Raw genomic sequence first — 18,074 nt, forward strand, 5'->3', positions numbered from 1 at the left:
CTCAGTGACTGTATTTAGTTTCACATCCCTTCTCATTCGTCGGATAATTTGATTCTTCCATCCCCTTTCCCCTTTATATTTCGTCTCATCAACCCATCCAAATTCCAAAGCAGCATGCATTGCTCTCTCAGTTGCTGGCTATTTCATATTTCGGATTGACATCCTTTGCTTTTCGTTTCAAGGACATGGATACATTTATTTTTAATTTCCTGAAATCCTACCTTTCGTCTTTTTCCGGGGATATATGCCCACGATTGGAACTTCAGACATGATGACTGCGGGTATTCTCAGAGTTAGATTCTCTGCAATAAACATGTGATATTCAATATGAACGTGTCCTTGTAAATTTAAGTCCCTCTCGTTACCGGACCACTCATAGAAAACGGGATTGTTGTCCGTTTTATCGTCACAAGGACAGAGCTGTACCACTGATACAAAACATCAACTCTATCTAATTTGGATTCCTTGGTATCTGCAGAACGTTGTCATCATTTTCTGTTTTTTTTTGTTTCAAAGTTCGGTGATCAGCATCATTTTGCCTTTCAAGCATCGAGCTTGCGACCCTCCTCGGTCACTTTTATTCCTGCTGAGACTCCTTACCAAGAGGAATCACCCACATCGTCCACACCAGTATGCTCCGGAACGTTCGCAAATAGATTATATTGGGCAGCTGAACAGGTAACTGCCCCTAATGATTAACTAATCCTAGACTGGACGTACAGTTTCTCACGCAGTGCTCACGTGACCATTAAAGGTTGACTTGCTTGCCTTGACAGGTTCATGCATTTTAGCTTTTCGAAGATTATGCATTATCTGCTTAATACGATTTAAATGCATAAACAGCACGAATAACTATATAATTGACATGAATCCTTTTGCTCTTTATATGCAGTGATGTTATGAGATCTTGCTGACTAAATTTATATATTTATTTTCAGTCCTGTTTGTCCCTCATAGCCCCGGCTCTCAGATAATTATGATTAATTGTACATAATCACACCAATTTCATCTGTTTCTGCTTGCATAAGATATCACAACTCTCTGTCTGTCTGTCTGTCTCTCTCTCTCTCTCTCTCTCTCTCTCTCTCTCTCTCTCTCTCTCTCTCTCTCTCTCTCTCTCTCTCTCCCCCTCTCTCCCCCTCTCTCTCTCTGCTTAATCCTAACAGTCAAATTATTGCATACAGTATGAGTGAATGGTATGTTCTCCACACTGGTCAGACAACCTTACGCAAGTGTGAGCTGAGGGACTTCACTCTCACGAACAAAAGGTGGATGTTGGAAATCCAGAGTAACATGCACAAAATGCTCGAAATCAGCAGTTTGAAAGATTATGGAGAACGGTAAGCAGTCGAATCTTGGGGATGAACCCCTGTATCAGACATCTTCTGCCTCTCCATAGATCCCAACTTGACTGTCGATTTTGTGTGCGTTACTGATGAGTCTCCATTGACTTTCTCCTGTAAGGACTCCCTCAGTAGATCGAGCTGCAGTGAACAGATATGTACTTTTGCAAATTGACCGGGTTTTTAATTAGGTGGCCGGGTGATAGTGTCATTGGGAGGACAGGGTCTTCTCTACAGTAGTTGCTATCCCAAAAAGAAGAATAGATGATGCACCTGTGTTTACAAATCACCAATTCCATATAATGTATTAAGATTCATAACTGGACTAGGATGCTACGAGGTTAAGAAGATGCCGTGGAATTTCATGGAATCTCCTGTCTGTAGCCGCATTTCTATTAGTTGATTCCTCTGTATCTGTTGCATGAAACCTTGTTCTTTGTGGGGGAGGGGGGATCAAAGGAATCTGATTTTGCTGTTGACGTTGTTTGAACGTTCAAATCATGTTCACTAAAATTAACAACGCTTACGACTTATCCAAAGTAATTATGGCGGGTTTATGAGAATTTCGCTTCCACAGCAGGGATATTCAACATAATTAGTAGAAGAAGCGGAGGGGATAAGGTGAGAAAGGGTTTTCACTCAGGGGTTGACATAAGTGTAGAATCACTTGCATGTTAACACAATGAGAGATATCGGACTTCCTTCAGAGTTAAAGAGTATTTTGGAGTTTACGAGAAAGTGAGACCCTTCCGTGCACACAGCCTTTGTTGTCTCGCAGCTGGAATTTTACTTTATATAATGTGCCGCGCTGGCTTTCTAGCCGTGTGAAACATTCCTGTTCGGATCAATAGTTGGTCAGCAAAGCTATGAGAAAACAGATAGAAGGAAAGTTGTTTGAAGGGAATAGCAACGGTGGGTTTAATAGGGCGAAAGTTGGGATCAATAGGGTGAATACCTTTTCCCCTACTGGCACAGACTCACTATGGCTGATGTACCCGGTTGCACATTTTCTACAATTATATTTTCTCCTGCTCCGCCTGTATTGTCACTAGAATGCAAGAAAATGAAAGTTTACTTCTAGAGCCTATTGATCTACTTTGCGGCTAAAATATGCAAACATTTCTACAAAGTGAATTCAGCAGTGAGTCTGACATGATTGGTGTCTGATTCCATCATTCAATTTCTTTAAAACAATCTATTTTCTTATATTTGCTATATATTTTTTGTAGAGCATACAAAACAACGCCGGTGGAATGACTGCTTAATTTTCTAAAACTACCCAATGTTTCCAGTATATTTTATTTTGTCGAGTTCATTTAACGGTTCTTACCTTCTGTTGCGTCTTCTAGCTTGAGGCACAGAGTTTGAGGAAACTAGCGATTTGAGTCAGCACTTTGAGTGAAAGCTGCCAGGGTGATCAATTGCACATCACTGTCATAAACCCGACCTATAGACTCTCTGCTGCAACCGCGCCCCGTCCTTTATGCACTGAACCACGCACATTATCATTCCAACCGAATTTTAAAGATTAGTTACTTATCACACTGGTTATATTGCGGTTATATTACCCATGGTTCATCAGTCGGTGCAACTTACAATTCCAACTCGAATTTCCTGCTTGTGGCTACGTGAGCTTTGATCTCAGCTGTCAGGTTTTACTGTGAGTGGTGTATCAGTTGATACTTTGCAATAAATTCGAGAGATAACGTGGGGCAAAGATCAGTGTCAGTCAATCTGATTCATAAAGAGGAATGGATATTGTGCACCTAATCGACTGTAGCAGTTATTGATTAACTTCAAGGAGAGTAATCGAACAACCTTAGAATGCTCACCCGAAATAGATTTGTCAGCTAGGGGGTTGATATGTACAGCCAGCGAAGTCAATGTTGGTCGCCCATACATAGCCATTCAACCTGGATGCAGGGCAGTCGGTTCACTGAAGTAGGCATCTATTCAGAGCCATGCAACGTGGAAAAAGGACAGTCGGTTCACCGAGTGGACATCGACAGTCCAGCATCTACTTGCATGGAAACCATTTATTCTTCGCACATTCCCACGAACTCCCTGAGCTCTACAACCCACAGTGTCTTTAACTGAAGGATAAATCCGTTAAAAAAAAATCGGTGACCAGTCCGTGAGATATCGGGAGGCGAGTAGTGACCTATCCGCACAGTGAATACCCAAATTCACATCGACAGCTTACATTTCAGGATTGAACAAGAACAGCTGCATATTTGAGGCAGCTTTCCGGATAGTTTGTGTTCAAATTCCCCCTTTCACTAGATGTTACTGCAAGGTTACTGCAAGCCTGTCGGTACCCGAGGAAACCATGAATGACAATATATTGTGTTACTGATCAATAAGCGACGGTAAGATTGGTTCAACATGGTATCATTAGAAAGAGGTGGCATAGGGCTCGATGGTGTTGATATACTTTTGATAGGGCGAAGGAACTGCAAGGGTTATAAAACACTGTTGGGAGTTGTATACAGACCCCCAAACAGTAGAAATGATGTGGCCTACAAATTACAACGGGAGGGGGAAGATGCATTCCGGAAGGGCCATATTACAACTGTCCTGGAGGACTTCAATATACAGGTAGATTGGTGGATATCAGGTGGGTGCTTCATTACAGGATCCATAATTTCTAGAATATCTACTAGATGGCTTTTCAGAGCCCCTCGTGTTTGAGCTCAGTGGATCGGCTCTTCTGGACTGGGGGATGAGCAATGAACCAAAATTGATAAGAGAGCTCCAGCTAGCAGGACCCTTAGCAGAAAGTGATCATAATATGATCGAATTCTCCCTGAAATTTGAGAAGAATCTAGAATCAAATGTATCAGTATATCAGAAGTAAACAGAATTACAGAGGCATGAGTGAAGAGTTAGCCAGAACTGATTGAGAAAAAAAAACACTTGCGGGGATGACAGCTGAACTGCAATGTCTGGACTACGGGGAAACAATCCGGAAGGCATAAGATATATACATCTCAAAGAGGAAAGAACATTTTAAAGAAAAGATGACACAATCATGACTAATACCACGGCAGAGGATCCGAATGCACATTTTGCATCAACCTTCACAGTGGAAGACGTCTGCAGTAAACTGGACATTCAAGAATGTTAATGTTTTGGAGGTGAAATTTGTGCAGGGAAAATTACGACTGAGAAGGTGCTCAGGAAGCTTCCTCGTCTGTGGCTGGATAAATCTCCTGTACCTGATGGATTGAAGAATGTCCATTTAGAATTGAAATGAGGACAAATTAGTTTAGTCAGAGGGTGGTAAATTTGTGGCATTTGTTTCCACGAGCGGTTGTGGAGTCCAGGTCAGTGGATATATTTAAGACAGGGATAGATAGGTTCTTGATTAGTTAGAGCATCAGAGAGTATGGGGTGAGGAGACAGCGGAGTGAGGATGACTGGAATATTTGGATCAACCCATGATTGACAGTTGTAGCAGAGTCAACAGGCCGAACGGCCTACTTTCGCCTATGTGTTATGGTTTTATGCTCTTAATACGGGATTTCAAAACGAAAAAAAAGCAAATGAAAGAGTGAACAATTGAGCAAGATTACTGGGAAGTTGGAGCACTGGAAAGTCATTATGAAGGGAAAGATCGAGTACGAAAGTAAGTTAGCGAATAATATTAGCAAGGATATCAAAATCTTCTTCATATATATAAAGTAAGAAAAATAGCGACACTGGACATCAGATCGCTGGACAACGATGCTGGAGGTGTAGCAATGTGGGACCATGAAAGACCGAACGATCTAAATAAATATTTTGCATCAGCCTCCGTTGTGGAAGACACAAGCTGTGTGTTGGAAATTTCAGGTGTCATGGTTATGAAGTGTGTGAAGTTACCATGACGGGACAGAAGGTTAGTGAGTAACTCAAATATCTGAAGGTAGATCAAATCGACAATACGGTGTACACCCCATAGTTCTGAAAGAGTTGGCTGAAGGCATGCTTGAGGTACTAGAGATGATCTTGCAACAATCACTCCGTTCTGCAAAGTTTCCGAAGACTGGAAACGTCACTTCACTCTTCAAGCAGGGAGAGACAGAAGAGGGGAAAATCTAAGCCAGTTTGTCTGACCACAGGGGTTGGGAAGATGTTGGCGTTAATTATTAGGGATGATGTCTCGGTGTACTTGGAGACACATGATAAACTAGGCCGGAGTCAACATGGCTTCATCCAGGGAAAATCTTGCCTGAGAAATCTGATGGAATTCTTTCAATGGGGAACAAGGCGGACAAATGAGAATCATTTGGCGTTGTTCACTTAGATCTTCCGAAAGCATTTGAGAAGGTGCCACACATGAGGCTGCTTGACAAGCTACGCGCCCAAGGTGATACACTAAAGGTTCTAGCATGGACGGAGCAGTAGCTGATTGGCTGGGGGTAAAATGGAGTAATACATAAAGCGTTTCCTGACTGGTAGGCGGTGTCCAGTAGCGTTTCACAGGGGTCTGTGTTGGGATCTATTATTTTTGCGTTATATGTCAGTCATTTAGCGATGGAAATGGTGGTTTTGTTGGAACAATAGAAAAATCCTATGACTTCCGTAGCTCTGACGATTTACGCACACTCTGTAGTTATTCGCTTTATCATGATTTCCGTTCTGTAAGATGGAGTAACATAACTATTCCCCTGTCTCACAGTGTCCTTGGCAATCCGGGGTACTGATACATTGGTTAAGAGCCAGCAATCTCATCTCTGTCTCTCTATCCTCAGGCAAATCCCATCAGATGCGGGAGCCCATGATTAATATTACGTCCACTTTTATTTTAACTCTTTTTTTATTTTGTATTGTTTATTTGAATTAAATTGGCCTTATTAGTGAAATCGTTCACTCGTGAAACAAGGAGTAAAAATCTTTACGATATATCTCCGTCTAAATAAGCAATTTGCAATTGTTGTAATTTCTAAACAGTATTATGTACACTAGGACATTCATTATAACATAAAATACAGTTGCGTCAGCATGAATTAAACCGCCTAATGGCCTGTTGGAAGATATCCCGGAGCCTGTTGGTCGCGGCATTTGTGATGTGGCACAGTTTCCCGGATGGTAACAGCTGAAACAGTTTGTGGTTAGCGTGACTCGGGTCCCCTATGATCCTTCAGACCCTTTTTACACACCTGTCTTTGGATACGTCCTGAATATTGGGAATTTCGTATCTACAGATGCGCCTGGATGTTGGAGTCCTGCGATAGGGCGAAGTACAGTGTGCATCCACACTTGAGAGCATCCTGACTGGTTGCAGGATGCACAGTCCTGGCGTGTACAGACCAGTTGAGATCCTGGGTGATGTTTATGCCAAGGAATTTAAAATTGTTCACCCTCTCAACACCAGATCCATTCATGTCAATAGAGACTCAAACTGAGAACCAATTCCACTGGTCACATCAGTCACTGTGCCAGAAATCTTCTGCTTGGGAATTCCGGAAGTTTTGCACTGACCTCTACTTCTGGTGATACCGACTGTGAATCCTCACTCTGATCTTCAGCCCATCAGCGAGCGTCTTGGCAAAGGATGTGATTATCAATTATAAGTCGGCACTAAGACCCGTGTTTAGGAAGGTCATGAGGAATAATTATTAAAATTATGAGCTAACAGTCGCAAGGTAATAGTCACTACTCCAGCCTGGTTATCATTTGCAACGTTCATGTTTTGTTCAATATTTGTATTCATTTATCAATTGTACAGAAACCCATTTTGCAAAATTATGGTATGTGGACCGAGATCCATAATGTACACCCTTGGGCTGTTTCTCAAATAATACTATTGAATGTTCTCTGCATTCATATTGTGTATTAGTGTTTGCAAAGCAATTCCGATTTAAAACAGTGCAAGCCGAATGAGAGTGTTCATTCACTGAATACGTAAACACATCACTGAAATCTGCAACAGCCTGAAAACTCGAGTGAAGTATCCTCTGTCTCGGTAGTCCAAACAAAAAGACAAAAAGATTTCTTGTTTAGATCCGTCAGCGGAGCCACCACTGAACTGAAGTTGTTCCTGAACTTTGGATGAAAGTTGGTAAACTCACACTGGATGGTGATAGTCAATGTCCAATTGCCTGTCTCTTACTAGGGTCTCTCTTGCGAATACCATTAGAGATGATGCAGCCCAAAAAAAGACATCGTGTTTACCAGAAATTCGGAATTCATCAGGCTGAACTAAAGCCTATGATCAAGAACATGCCGTTTATAAATGCTTGGATAACTGCTGGCGCGTTCATAAGTCTAAATGGCATGATCTCACCTGGCCCCGAAACACCACTGGGATTATAAAACGGGCCCAGCAGAGATTGCACTTTCTGTTGAAGCTTAATTAAGCATCACTCCCCACTAACATCTTAACTACATTCTAGAGAGGCGTGCTTGAGAGTGTGCTGACCTTTTGCATCACAACCTGGTACACTAGCTGCAGTGCTGCCGACAAAAAAAAGACTTGCCGAGGGTAGTTAGGGGAGCAGAGAAGGTTATTGGGGTCTCCCTACCTTCTGTCCAAGACCTCTTTTAGAGTCGATGCCTCCAGAAGACACGGTACATCAGTAAAGACCCCTCACACCCTCTCCATGAACTGTTTGTTCTTCTGTCATCAGGTAAACGATACAGGAGCATCAAAACTAAAACCACAAAGCTACTAAACAGCTTCCTCCCACAGGCAGTGAGACTGCTAAATAGCTGCTCTACTTGACTCTGCTTTGGACACTTTTAACTTGCATTGGGCAAATAACTTGAATTTACCTGACATTTTACTATTTATTGTATGTTTATTATTTAGTGTTGCGTTTGTTATGTTATGATTTTACTGCCACAGGGAAATGCTGTCTCATTCTGCCCTGCAGAGCTGATGTACAGTTAGAATGACAATAAAGTTTTTGAATCTTGAATCATCAATCAGGCACTCAAGGCGCCTTGTCGGTGTATTGTTTGCCGTCTTCCAACCGTTTACCTCCCATATGCGAAAGAGGTTGCATGAACTCCACGAGCCCAGCTTCCAGAATCTGCTTTCACCTTGGGGAATATGAAGAGCAGTGTTCATGTTTGGAAGAGTAACGAGCCTTGAACTTTAGGTGGTTCATTCCTCTATAATCAATGCAAGGCCGCCGACTCCAGTCCTTCTTCTATATGAAGAAGTTATTGCTGGCCGGAGAGTTGGAGGCCGAGTGAATCCCAGTGAAAAGCCTACCTAATATATTCCTCCGTAGCGCTTCTTCCCGGGCCTGAGGGCGCGTGGAATCGAGCCCGCGGAAGGAACGGACCTGGAAGTGATCTGCTGCCCCGGCGGATGTTCAGTGGTGGAAGAGTCGAGAACTTCTTCCAAATCCTTGTAAACTGATTTGATTTCTGCCTAATAAGGTGCTGCAATTGCCCCAGAATCTTACTCTGAGTATGACCTCTGAGACTCCACCCGTAGCGCGAGTGAGTCGAGTTCCTTTGTTTCAGAGCAGAATAGACCCTGGACTCTCCCCCAGAGGCCCACGTGTCTTTAGTGAAAACAGAAGCCAGATCACAGTGAGGGACCTCATCCGTATCCGCTGGCATCGTATGCGTGGTGCCAAAAATACTATTTCTGGAAAAACAAGGTCATTTACTCTTGTTATCTTCACCTTTCATTCTGACAGGCCCATACGAACTTTGCACGCTACGAAATTCATTCCGGAACGCGACCCAATTACCAGAAAACGTCCGTCCCCAATCGACACTTGCTATGTGTTTTGATACCGTCAAAATTGACCTTTCTCCAATGAAAATTCTCAACGCACGGACGAGAACGAACTTTTTCCATATTTACATTGAAACCAATGGCATTGTGATCACTAGTTACAGAGAGTTCGGAAAAACAAGCTTTTATCCCTTGCCCTGACTCATTAATTTCATAATAGTATATCAAGTATCGCACACGCTCTCGGCGGGTCGTAAACGCACAAATAAAAATAAAAAATCCTGAACACATTTGACGATCCCCTACCCATATAGACCTTTCAAAGTGTGGTATTAACACTCAACGTGCGAAATGTTAAAAACACCTACACTAACAACCGTAATGATTTGCAATAAACAGCGATATCTCCTCAACATTGGCCGTCTAAATGCTGCTGACTATTGGGTGGTCAGTAAACTATACCCATTAACGTGATCACACCTTTCCTCATTTTCAGTTTCTCCCATAAAGCCTCAGTAGATTAATCCTGCATCTGTCCTGACTGAAGTCAGCCGTGACAGCTCCTCCTGCTTTAGTCCATCCCGCTCTATCACTCTGAAACAAAGGAACTCAGGGATACTGAAATGCCAGACCAGACTCTTCTGCAACCAACTCTCATTAACGGCTAAGCTACCACGATTCCAGGTTTTGATCCAAGCCCAGAGTTCATTGACTTATTCTCCGATACTTCTACTACTGAAGTATACGCAGCGCAGGACACTAGTCGTACCTTCTGACCAACATGTGTGAGATCTTACCAACATGTCTGCACAATCTCTGCACTAACTGTACTGACACTTTAGTTACCATTCCCCTGCAAACGCAGTTTAAACCTAATCATGACAATATTCCAGCAGGATATTAGTACACTTCTGGTTCACGTACAAATCTTCTTTATCAATAGGTCTCAGGTTCCCTGGAAGAGAGTTGAATGAATGAAAAATCCTTTGGCCTCTCTCCTACACCAGATCCTTAGCTACGTGTTGATCTGTATCATATTTCCATCTCTCCCATGATTATGACGCGACACGTGTCGCTGTCAGATCGCCGAAGAACCTGCCCTCCACCTCAGCACCAAAATCTCTGAATTTCCATTGCAGAATTTCATCACTCTTCCTACCATTGGCACCTAAATGGAGCTAACCGCTGCCTGCTCACGCTCCTACTGGAGAAAGTTCAAGAATTATTCCAAGTAGTCCCGGACCTGGCACCAGGGTGGCAATATACCATCCAGGAATCTGTTCTTCCCTTACCCTTCTGAGTCACAGACCATACTCAGTGCCAGAGATCCGACCTCTATGTCTTTCCCCTGCTAGGTCATCCAACCAGAAACGGCATCCAGGTCTTGCTGAGGGTAATGGCCATGGAGATAGTCTGCACTGGGTCTTTAAACCCTTTTTCTTCCTGATCGTCACCCAGTTTTCTGTGTCCTGCACCCTGGCTGTCCTACCGCTCTATATGTTCGGGTCCATCACGCCCGTGGCCCTGAATGAACCGGAGTTCATCCAGATTCAACTCCAAAAACTTAGGGCGAATTGGTACAAGCTGCAGCTGTGTGCACTTCTCGCAGGTGTCGTTATCAGGAACTCTGGACGTCTCCCCGCCTTCCACATCCCGAGAGGAGCCTTTTACTTAGACGGTGGCTGCCCCGCTTGTCCATGTCTTACTTTAATGCGTTCTGTGCCTTTAACACTGGATCAGAGAACCTGGTCGAATTACGTTCTGTTAAGCGTCTCATCTCTCAGAAAGGCCGCTGTTCTAACGTCCAAAGCACCCTGCTTCTGTTTGCTCTCGATCAGATTAAACATGGATCTACAAGCCTGAACAACATTCTGACTGTAATAACTCTCATCCATGACGGAGTGATGAAGCAAACCCAGGAGACCGAACGGCCTTTCTGCACGATGTCTTATGTTCTTGTGAACCTTGTCACATCTTCGCTTTCTTCCACAATCATCAGATTATTGGGCCTTATAGTCTACTTAACAACATCCATCTGTAGAGCAGCGCTGGCCGGTATCACTGAACCTCCTGCATCCAGTTTCTGTTGACGTTGTCACGATCAATTCCCACCCAGCTTTCAGATTCAGTCCTGTCTATAAGCGTTTATTTCTCTGCTTCCCTAAATATGAAAACAATGAGTCTTCCAAGCGTTATCATCTATCTGAACAAACGTCCTTCCCAAGTTCTTGCAGAGATGGGTCTCACAAGTCTTGGATGTGTAATTTTTTTTTACAGCTTCACTTTCCACAGAAGTTGCCTAACCTGAAAAACTGTAACACTCTCGCTTCATTTCCGATTGGCAGGATGATATGTGTGTTTTTGTGTCTATAACTTTGCTTCCAAATCAAGCATTCATTCCCTTCTCAAACACAACTCAAAAGTTGTCAGGATGGCCGAGTGTTCCAAGGCGCCAGACTCAAGGAATGAAAGTATTCTGACAAACGGGAGCGTTCTGGTCTCCATCTGGGGTCATGGGTTCGAATCCCACTCCTGACATAATTTGTCTTTAAGCGTTCAATCGAGGTGATATTACTTTTGCAAACAAACCCTGGGTTGTTGAGGTGGATTAGAAAACTGGTTGGAAGATAAGATTATGTTTTTGACACTGTTCATCGCATTACAACAGATCACCTTGCACTAAATTCTGGGTCAGTGATTTATTCAGAAACAATTTCACGGTGAATTATCTGGTCCTGAAGTCAACTGTTTACACATTTCCACAGATGCTGCCAGGACTGCTGAGCTCCTCCTGGCATACTCAGCTAATCAATACAGAATAGTTTCGAAAGTGAAATGATTGGTTGTCAGAATATTCAATGGATGGGCACGTGAGTGTACATTATCACCTTTTGATCAAAAGTCCGGTGTTGGATGCGTAGCAACTGTTCTTGAACGTGGTGGTCCGAGTCCTGAGGATCTTGTACCATCTACCCGATGGCAGCAGCGAAAAAAGAGCATGGCAGGATGGTGACGACCTCTGACAGTGGATGCTGTTTTCCTATGGCACTGTTTCATGTGGATGTGCTTAATGTTTGGTAGTGCTTTCCCGTGATGGACTGGACAGAATTCACTAACTTTTTAAAGATTTTCCTTCAAAGGTACGGTGTATCTGTACCACGTCCTGATGCAGCCGGACAAGATACTCTCTACGACACATCCATAGAAGCTCATCAAGGTTTTTGATCTCATGTGGAATCTCCACAGTCTCCTAAGAAAGTAGAAGAAATAGTAATGCCAACTATTTAAAGTTACTGATGCGCCCCGCCTCTGATCCTCCAAAGAAAACTGGCTCAAGGACCTCTGGTTTTCCCTCTGCTGAAGACAACAATCAGTCCTTGGTCTTGCCGACATAAAGTTATGGGGTGTTGGCACATCGTGTTTATAATGATCCCCTGTTAGTTGAAATGTACACCCTAAGAGGGGAACGTTTAAAGACATGTAAACCCTGGAATGGAGATAACTTCTGCGTGCTCTACGATTATCTATGCCTCAAAATCTAAGAAACGTCTATTAGATTCCCCCTCACCTCTGATTCTCCAGAGAAAAAAGAACAAGTTTGCCCAAACTTCCGTTATTGCTCAAACCGTCTAATTCATCTAATGCATCTCCATCTTAGTGATGCTCTTCTGCACACTCTCCAAATCCGCGTCATCCTCTCTCTGGAGGATGGCCTGAACAGAGTTCAACACAATTCCAGTGCTGTGATGCTGTACGCTCTGATTTCGCTCATGCTCGGCAACCTGAGAAAATGCATCACGTCCAGATTCATTTCACATCCCAGGATATAGTGTGTGTTTGTATGTATACCCTCGCAACAAAGCAGTCATTCAGTCTAATCCGAAATACAGCTGGTTATCTGGCATGTAGAGAGAGTACAACATGGGCGGTCAGGTTGGCCGAGTGCTAAGGCGCCAGTCTTAAGGCAAGAAAGTCGCTTCCTAGTCAACGCGAGTGTTCTGGTCTCCACCTGGAGACGAGGGTTCGGACCCCACTCCTGACAAATACTCTGTTTTTCACGTGCTGGTTTTTTAATGCAATCGCTGTAATTTTACTGCAGTGATCAAAGCGTGAACTGTTTGGGAGTATGAGAAAGACGCAATTAAGATAAAGATTTTGTTTTAGTCACAACAGAGAGCAGAACAACGGGTTACATGGGATTCAGGCTGCTGAGTTTGAGGAAAAAGAGACCTCGTTGATGAGTGTCTGTGTCACCTTCTTAATTTGGACAGATTTACATCAGAGCCATTCAAACACGTTGTTGGTCTCTATATTGAAACGACATTTTACATAGTCGTTCTTAAGCATACATCTGCCGTGGAGCTCCGTAACGTGTGTTTAACACGTTTCTGGATTTGGGAATATCGGATTGATCATTCCGGACTGGATTATATTCACTTTCCGTTGTTTAACAGGCCACTCTTCCTTGTTTTGCAATGCAGATGTTTTAAGTCGTACAGCATGGAAAATAAACTTCGGCCCAATTGGTTCAAATTTCAAAGCTGAAAGTAACTTTTGCATCACAGCATATCTATATGCATATATCACCATTTGCAGCAATGGGATTGAAATTCCTGCGGGCATCCAAGAAACACAATAAAATCCATGAAGGACCTCACGAAGAGGACGGTCAAAACACTCAATGTGTACAATACAGCAATCGGTGCAAAGTCAAGTGAAAGAATAATGGTAATAGCAATATTAATTGTTACTTTACGCAATAATCCAGGGCGACTATGAAACTCACTGGAGTTTGTTTAGATTTAACCTCTCTCAGAGACAACCAGATGAATTACACATTGACAGAGGATCGAATATGCACGATTTGAAATTATTCACGTAAAGCTGAAACACTTAATACAGATAGAAAATATGATTTCAAAAGTTATAAAAATAAAATCTGGATAAAATAAGCGTATTACATTAAATGTAAAGAGAGTTGCAATTGAGGTAGCATAATATATAACATAACTGCAGGATAGAGTACAACTGATGGATGAATAATTTTATTTTATATGTTAATGACTTGGATGCTGGAATTAATGATCATTCGGACTGGTTTGCGGTCCAGATGAAGATAGTTGGAGGTGCAGGAAATCTGGATGAAGTAGAAAGTCTACAAAAGGACAGAGGAAGATGAGGAGGATGGGCAAAGAAGTGGCAGACATAAAACACGCGCACAAAATGTATGGTGCTACACTTGAGCAGAAGAAATAAAATGGAAGGCTATTTTCTAATCGTAGAAAAAATTGTAAAATCTGAGGTGCAAAAGGACTCAACGTTGTTCGTCCAGCATTCCCTGAAGGTGAATATGCATTTTGCGAAAGTGGTGAGGAAGGCCAATGCGATGTTCGCGATCATTTCCAGAGGAATGGAGTATGGATGCAGCGATGGAACTTTCAGGTTTTAAAATGCACTGATGAGACCTTACCTCGAGTATTTTGAGCATTTGGGAGCCCCTTGTCTGAGACAGGTTGTGCTGTCACTGAAGACGGTTCAGAGGTGGTTTAGAAAATTATTCCCGGGTTGAAAGCTTTGACATGCGAGAAGCATGTGCTGGTTCTGGGTCTCTACTCAGGGGAATTCAGGAGATTGAGTGGTTCGTGCATCAAATCACCCCTTGGACAGTCTCTATCACTCGCGTCACCCAGCTGACTACTGGAACGTCTCTCCCCGTGTCTATCACTCGTGTCAGCCAGCTGACTACTGGACCGCCTCTCCCCGTGACTATCACTCGTGTCACCCAGCTGACTACTGGACCGTCTCTCCCCGTGTCTATCACTCGTGTCTCCCAGCTGAATACGGACCGTCTCTCCCCGTGTCTATCACTCGTGTCTCCCGGCGGCTTCGGCGCTCCTGCTCCATGACTAAACTCAGCTTCCCTCTGTTTCATCAGCTGCGGATGAATGTCAGGAACCCCCGCTGGAACCAATCGGCGAGACCTCTCTCAGAAAGGGATGACCTCGGTTGCTCTAATACTGTGGCAAGTACTCTTGGAGAAATAAAGCTCAGGACTGCCAGTGGAAACGGCGTATTCACGTTCCAACACGTTGTCAGTTAATCTCCATCACAATTCCTCGAACATTTCAGCAAGTGTAGGGTTACCGGTCGCTCTAGTTGCTCCCAGAATGTAACATGACAGGTTTACACGGGATGCACCTCACAGTTCCTCCTTTCCGCTCATTATCCTACTTAGCAGGAACTTGCATCTTCTTTAAAGCAGTTCTGAAAACATGGTGAATGGACACGGTGTTCAAAAAGTTCTCTCTACTTCTCTCTTTGCTTGCTCTTTGGAACCTTCTCACAAGAATAAAAAAGTTCCATCCGTTTCCATAGTCTCAGTTACTCCAACATCTGCTTCCATAAATACCAGCTTCAACGAAAAGTAGCCATTGTATGGGTACTTATCAATACTAAGCACCAGAATTCCAAGGGCACTAACAGGCACCAATGGCAGGTACGTGGACACCGATTGTAAATGACACTAGAAGACACTAGACAACAGGATATGACAGCACAATACAGACCCTTCTGCGCTCGACTTTGAGCCAAACCATATATTTCTTTCATCCATTTGCCTGTGCAAGAGGCTCTTAAATACCCCTAATGTTTTAGCCTCCACAACAATCCCTGGCAAGTCATTCCAGGCTCTCACAACCCACTGTGTAAAAAAAAATACCACTGATGTCTCCCATAAACTTCTCTCCCTTAAATTAACTGTATATGTATGCCCTCTGGTGTTTGTTATTAGTGCCCTGGGCAACAGGCACTGGCTAGCACCTTATCTATGCCTCTCATAATCATGTAGACCTCTATAAAGACCCCTCTCATCCTCCCATGCTCCAAAGAAAAAAGGTCCAGCTCTGCTAACCATGCCTCATAACACTTGTTTTCCAATCCAGGCAATGTCCTTGTAAATCTCGTCTGCACCCTCTCCATAGCTTCCACATCCTTCCTATAATGAGGTGACCAGAAAGGAAAACAATACCCTAAGTGTAGTCTCACCAGTTTAGTAGAGCTGCAACATGACCTCTCTACTCTTGAACACAATCCCCCAATAAAAGAAGCTTAGCATCCCATAGGCCTTCTTAACTATTCTATTAATCTGTGCAGCGACCGTGAGGGATGAATGGATTTGAACCCCAATGTCCCTCTGTTCATACACACTCTTAAGTAACCGAACATTAACCCTGAACTCAGCCTTCTGGTTTGTCCTTCTAAAATGCATCACCGCACACCGTTTCCTCCAGTAAACATTATTTTTATCCAAACAGCAAGGATACCTTTCGCGGGGTACCTTGTCAAATGCCTTGTTAAAATCGATGTAGACGACATCTACGCCCTACTCTCATCAATTTATTTTGTTATCTCTTCAAAAAACACAATTGGGCCCGTGAGGCACGATCTTCCCTTCATAAAGCAATGTTGACCATCTTTGAGTAGACTGTACTTCTCCAAATGCTCGTAGATCCTATCCTTAAGAATCCTTTCCAATGGTTTGCAGACCACCGACGTAAGACTCACAGGTCTAGACCAGGTCTCACCAGGTTTCTCTGTTACCCTTTTTAACAAGGAAACTACATTAGCCGTTTTCTAATCCTTCGGCACGTCTCCTGCAGCCAAAGAGGATTCAAAGATCATAGCTACTGCTCCAGCGATCTCTTCTCTCACTTGCCACAGCAACCTGTGGTATATCTCGTTCGGACCTGGGGATTTGTATTTTTAAGAAGATCCAACACTTCTTCTTTCTTAATCTCCACATTCTCCAGCACACAGGCCTGTTCTATTTCGACCTCACCCTGATCAAGATCCTTTTCACTTATGAATATTGAAGCAAAGTATCCATTTAGTAACTCTCCAACCTCCTGCGCCTCCAGGCACATGTTGACCTCTTTATCCTTTTGCGGCCCAATCTTCATTCTTGTCATCGTTGCTCTTCACATACGCGTAGAACACCTTGGGCTTTTCCTTAATCCTAGATGCCAAGGCCTTCTTATGCCCCCTTCAAGCTCTCCTAAATCCTTTCTTAAGCTCCTTCCTGGCTATCCTGTATTTCTCATGAGCCTCTCCTGCTTCCTGCTTCTTATATCTAACATATGCTTTCTTCTTTCTCTTGACGAGTTGCCTCGCATGTTTTGTCAGCCAGAGTTCCCTTTTCCCTTGCCTCAGTGGGACAAACCTACCTTAAACCCAGCACAAGTGTTCCCAAAACATCCTTCACATTACTTCTGTGCTTTCACCATTGAACATCTGTTTCCAATTTACTCCCGCTTGTTCCTGCCTCATCCGTTCAGTTAGCCATTCCCCAGTTATGTACTACCCCATTGCCTGTTTTTATCCTTTCCCATAGCAATGCTAAAGCTAAGGGAGTTAAGATCACTCTCACCAAAATGCTCTGCCACCTGATCAGGTTCATTAACTAGAACTGGATCCAGTATGGCTTCTCCTCTCATCAGCTGGTCCACATACTGTATCAGGAATCCTTCTTGAACACACCTGACAAATTCAGCCCTATCTATCCCCCTTGCAGTCAGGTGGTGTCAGTCAATATGAGGGAAGTTGAAATCACCCATAACTACAACCCTGTATTTCCTGCACCATTCTAAAATCTGCCTGCTTATCTGCTCCTCAGTGTCCCGAGGGCTATTTGGGGGCATATAGACTACTCCCAGCATACGTGATTGTTCCCTTCCTATTTCTGACTTCCACCCACACCGACTCAATGGACACGCCCTCTGCAGTGTCCTCCCTTTCTATAGACGTGAAACTATCCCTGACCACTACTGCTACTTCCTCCTTCCCCCCCCCCCCTTTCTACCTCCCATCCCATTCCTTTTAAAACACCTCAACCTCGGTACCTCCATCAGCCAATGCTGTCCTTCCTCCAGCCAGGCTTCAGTAACGGCCAGTGTCATAACTCCACACACGGATCCATGCTCTAAGTTCATCCACTTTATTCCTAATACTCTTAGCATTGAAATAGACACAGTTCAACCCCTCTGTGGCTACAT

General features: G+C 43.5%; 1 non-coding gene across 1 annotated transcript; it reads left to right on the plus strand.

Moving 5' to 3' along the window:
- Window positions 1-11,449: 11,449 nt before the first annotated feature.
- Window positions 11,450-11,562, plus strand: trnal-caa (transfer RNA leucine (anticodon CAA)). The gene is made up of 2 exons: window positions 11,450-11,487; window positions 11,528-11,562. It is a non-coding gene; the product is annotated as a tRNA-Leu (tRNA).
- The last annotated feature ends 6,512 nt before the right edge of the window (window positions 11,563-18,074 follow it).

The sequence above is a fragment of the Hypanus sabinus genome, chromosome 18 (assembly GCF_030144855.1).
Source record: "Hypanus sabinus isolate sHypSab1 chromosome 18, sHypSab1.hap1, whole genome shotgun sequence".
Taxonomy (NCBI): domain Eukaryota; kingdom Metazoa; phylum Chordata; class Chondrichthyes; order Myliobatiformes; family Dasyatidae; genus Hypanus; species Hypanus sabinus.